This window comes from Pongo pygmaeus, chromosome 4 (assembly GCF_028885625.2).
Source record: "Pongo pygmaeus isolate AG05252 chromosome 4, NHGRI_mPonPyg2-v2.0_pri, whole genome shotgun sequence".
NCBI classification, from domain to species: Eukaryota; Metazoa; Chordata; class Mammalia; order Primates; family Hominidae; genus Pongo; species Pongo pygmaeus.
The window spans coordinates 115,423,005-115,428,268 of record NC_072377.2 but is presented as its reverse complement, the minus strand read 5'-3'; the positions used below and the strand labels follow the sequence as shown (position 1 = coordinate 115,428,268).

The following is a 5,264-nucleotide window of genomic DNA, read 5'->3' as shown; positions in this document are numbered from 1 at the left end:
TGGTAATGCACCTGTGGTCCCAGCTACTTGGGAAGCTGAGGTGGGAAGATTGCTTGAACCCAGGATGTCAAGGCTGCAGTCAGCCATATTCACAGCCTGGGCAACAGAGCAAGATCCTGTCTCAAAAAGAAAAAAGAAATACATGACAAGAGTAATAAACCACGCATATGGATTGGAAAACTCCATGGCGAAAAGGTGTTGATGTCAATTCTTCTTAAATTAAGATATACATTTAGTTCAGTCCAAGTCAAAATCTTAGGAAGTATTTTATTTATTCATTTGCAAAAAAAACCTGACAAGCTGGTTTCCAAATTCACATAGAGGTACAAAGAGCTAAATACAGTCACAGCAATTTTAAAGAATGAAACTAGAGATATTACAAAACCAGATATTAATATCTATTAAAAGATATATTACTTAAGACAAAAGTAGTGTTGGCACACAGATTAGCAAATTGACCAGTGGAATATAATAGACATTGCAAAAAATCATACTTACTCTCTGGCAAAGATGACACGGAAGTGTTTTCCATAAAAATAATGTAGTCAATTGGATATTCATATTAAAAGTGATATATCTTGACCTGTACCTCACACCATACACAGGAATCACTTTCAGATGAATTGCAAATTTAAAAGTAAAAGGTAACAAAACAAAGCCTTTAGACAAAAACATGGAAGAATATCTTCAAGTCTGTGAAGTAAGCAAATATTTCTTAAACTGGGACAAAAAGCCAAAGGAAGAAATAGATACATTGGATTATATTAAAAATATATGACTTTTGTGCATACTACTAAAAAAGCAGGTCATAGATTGGGGATGACTTATATCTAGTAATATATACAACTCTTACAAACCAGTAAGAAAAATGCAGCCAGCCAAAGAGAAATAGAGATAAAAGACAAACAGTTACTTTCTGAAAGAGGATATTCAAATAATCAATAAACATATAAAATGGGCTCCACTTCAGTAACAATCAGGGCAATGAAAATTTAAATTTAAACCATAATGCAACACCACTATACATCCACCAAATTGGCTAAAATGAAAAAGAGAGAAAACAGCAAATGTCAATGAGGATGTGAGAGCACATCCTCAGAAGATCGTAAAGAAATGATTAGACTTAAAATATTCTATTTTGTATTGATAGGATGTAGGTAGAATTATTGATTAATTTGAAACTTAAAAAAACTAATATATTACAAATATATATCTGAAATATTAAAATATTAAAAGAATAAAAATAGAATATACAATATTCAAATCTCTAGAGGAGGAAAAAGTAAAATAATGAAAACTGAATTATGATAATATGAGGCAATTAATAAGAATAAAAGCCATGGTAAATAGAAAACATAAGCTAAAAGATGTAAATATTAATAAATCTGAACTTCCAATACAATTGCATAGTTAGTCTTTTTTCCTTTTCCCAGAAAAAATAAGGTAATATTTGGCATCTGCCTTTCAAAAATAGGAAATGATGTTAGGAAACTAATCTTGTAAGCCAGGTTGCTGCCTTAAGCAAAAATCTTCTTACTCCTTTCTCCTTTAGTATTGTTAATGGATGAGACGCAAGGTTTGAAAATCCCATGCCTTTTTACTTCTTGAGGAGAGAAAAAGAAGGAAAAGCTAAAGGGAGGAAAGAGTGGTTTTAGCAGGTCTCTGTTCTATCTAGTATTGGCTCTGAGTGGGGGAAGGAGCATGAAAGAAGTGGGGGCAGAGGAATGATCTCACCTACTTGGTGGGTTGATGGCTTCAGCAAAAAGCCAACTAGCAGGTTCTGGCTGGATTGTCTTGGAGGTGCAGGAGGAAGGCAAGAGTAGCTATATACAAACTAAATATATCACATGTTGGCTACACAGCCACTTTGGAGCATAAGTTGAATTTTGTAATCCTGTTTCATGATTCATTAAGTGAAAGTTTAAGTGAGATTTAAAGTATATATTTTGCAGATATCTATTTTAACATTTAAACTATTGCTTATAGTCTTAAATAATAATATTAATTTTAATTTTTTTCTTTTACATCCAGATTCCTTTGCTCAGTTCTATAGAAGTAAAAATTTAAGTTACTTATTTTAAAATATCTGTTCCCCAGTTTTTAAAATGTTTTACAATTTGCTTTTAAGTAAATTCAACAAAAATCTTTCATAGAGGATTACTACATTGGTCTATATTCTAGCCTGCCCTCTTCTACATACTCTGCTCCAGATCATAGTATACATAAAAGTTCATGCAATGAAATTAAATCCCAGGAAAAAAAAAGGGAAAGAGGATGCCGTCAAACATTTTTATTATGCCCCTTAATTCTGGTACTTTTTTGTATTGGTAGGAGGTGGGTAGAATTATTGGAATGATAATTGGCACCATCTCATAAGAACTGTGATATAATTCTCATAATTTATGGAAGTCAAATATATCAAAAGCCTATTCAAATGAACAAAAACTATAAAATAAATGAGAAAAGCACTTTAGAATGCTCTTCCTCTCTGTCAAAGAATAAATACTGCATTTAGATCTAATGAATTTATAGTTGAACATCATTCATTTTCATTAATACCTATTATTTATTGTTATTAGGAAGGCTAAATTTTCCTATAATTAATAAATGACAGTAAGTTTTATTTTATATGGATTTTTTTTATCTCTTCAATAAAGCGACCATTTTGTTTTGGTTTGACAAATATATATCTTTTTACCAGTAACATCCTTCTCATGAAGTAGACTTGACAAATTTTTTTTGTGTCATCTCATTGTATTCTATTCATGATAAAACAGGTTTTCATAAAAATATAGGAAAACCAAAATCATCTATAATTCAACTACCTAAATACAATTATGCTTAGTTTGTTTAATAGTCTTTTACATATACACAAAATTGTTTAATGAAAGTGAGATTATCTTGCACATTTGAAACCTCACTTTTTTAACCTCATACTTTTGAATATCTCCCCATCAATAAATAAAAATATATCACCTTTTTGGCTCTCTGACTAGCACCATGGCAGTTGGCAAGAACAAACGCCTTACAAAAGGCAGCAAAAAGGGAGCCAAGAAGAAAGTGATTGATCCATTTTCTAAGAAAGATCGGGATGATGTGAAAGCATCTGCAATGTTCAATATATGAAATATTGGAAAGACACTCATCACCAGGACCCAAGGAACCAAAATTGTATCTGATGGTCTCAAGGGTTGTGTGTTTGAAGTGAGTCTTGCTGATTTGCAGAATGATGAAGTTGCATTTAGAAAATTCAAGCTGATTACTGAAGATGTTCAGGACAAAAACTGCCTGACTAACTTCCATGGCATGGATCTTACCCATGACAAAATGTGTTCCATGGTCAAAAAATGGCAATGATTGAAGCTCATGTTGATGTCAAGACTACCGATGGTTACTTGCTTCGTCTGTTCTGTGTTGGTTTTACTAAAAAACGCAACAATCAGATACGGAAGACCTCTTATGCTCAGCACCAACAGGTCTGCCAAATCCGGAAGAAGATGATGGAAATCATTACCCCAGAGGTGCAGACAAATGACTTGAAAGAAGTGGTCAATAAATTGATTCCAGACAGCATCGGAAAAGACATAGAAAAGGCTTGCCAACCTATTTATCCTCTCCATGATGTCTTCATTAGAAAAGTAAAAATGCTGAAGAAGCCCAAGTTTGAATTGGGAAAGCTCATGGAGCTTCATGGTGAAGGCAGTAGTTCTGGAAAAGCCACTGGGGACGAGACAGGTGCTAAAGTTGAATGAGCTGTTGGATATGAACCACCAGTCCAAGAATCTGTTTAAAGTTCAGACTTCAAATAGTGGCAAAAAGTGCTATTTGAAAAAAAAAATATATATATATATATCTCTCTACAATTAGATATTCCATAATTTTTCCCTTAGGATAAATTGTTAACACTGTGTACTCAGCTAGGTGTTATTTTGGTATATTTTGATTTTCATATATTTTATAGTTTTTGTTCATTTGCATAGGATTTTGATATGTTTGACTTATATAAAGTATGAGAACGATATCACAGGTTCTTATGAGGTGGTATGAATTATCATTCCAAAAATTTACAGAGGTATTTTCAGCCAATGCATGCTGAAACCCTGGAGTATCACAAACAAACTTGTCTACAGGGCCATGCAGGTAACATAAATGTGCAAATGAAGCTTAAATAAGGTAGAGAAGCTGTGATGAAGAGAAGAAAACAAGTACAGCCTAAGGCCTTCCTGTTCAATTTTTCAAGAGATATTTTTGTAAATTTTTGTCTATACAGATTACTAGGCAAATTCTAATGATCCTGAGGATATTAAAGTCAATCCTGTGTGGTTTTTTATGGCTTTCACTCTTAAAAAGTAATTTGTGGCTGACACTACTGTTGCCTACCCAATATCTATTTTCTCTTTCTTAATTAAAGATTTCCATCTTTGTTCAAAGTATCAGTGTGTCCCATGAGAAACATGCAATCTCCCAGCCTCCTTTGCAGCTAGGATGTTAATCCTAGTGTTAATCCTCCCAGTCTTTAGTTATAAAAGCGGAATCTCTTTTGTACTGATATTTAAGCAGCAGAGCCAGAGCACCCTCATCCCCCAACCTAATTTCTTAACTGGAGACAGAAATCAGCTGTGGTTTATGCTTATCTAAGACTCTATCTTACCTTTTATGGAGGAATCTTTCAGCCAATGCATACTGAAATCCTGGAGTATCACAAACAAACTTGTCTACGAGGTCATGCAGGTAACATAAATGTGTAAATGAAGCTTAAATAAGATAGAGATAGAGAAGCTGTGATGAAGAGAAGAAAACAAGTACAGCCTAAGGCATTCCTGTTCAATTTTTCAAGAGATATTTTCAGCCAAGTAAATCAAGGTTATGGGTGTGATTTACCTATTTATGGGCACCAGTTTGCAACCTCCACTCTCCTCTGTGGTCAGCATTGTGCAAGATGCTGGGGGGGATACTGGACAGCCTAAGATCACTGTCCTCAAGAATTTAACTTGGGTAGTAAGATGAACAGTCATGAATCACTGACAGCAATACAAAACAGTATATAATTATCTACTAGGGTATTCAGTATTGACCACAAATGTTGTAGGTGTTTTGAAAAAGGCATGAGAATAAATGCTGGGAAAATTGAGAATGTTTATGAGAGAGATGGCCCTTGAACTTAGAGTATGAAGAGTGGGTAGAATTTGGCTATTCATAGCGATATGGAGAATAATGGGAAGCCAGAAAGGGAACCCAGAATGAAGACATTAAAATGGGAATGA

At 33.8% G+C, this 5,264-nt stretch overlaps 1 pseudogene; it reads left to right on the top strand.

The window, feature by feature from the left end:
- Positions 1–3,000: 3,000 nt before the first annotated feature.
- LOC129036746 (small ribosomal subunit protein eS1-like) lies at positions 3,001–3,802 on the top strand (annotated as a pseudogene).
- Positions 3,803–5,264: the final 1,462 nt, after the last annotated feature.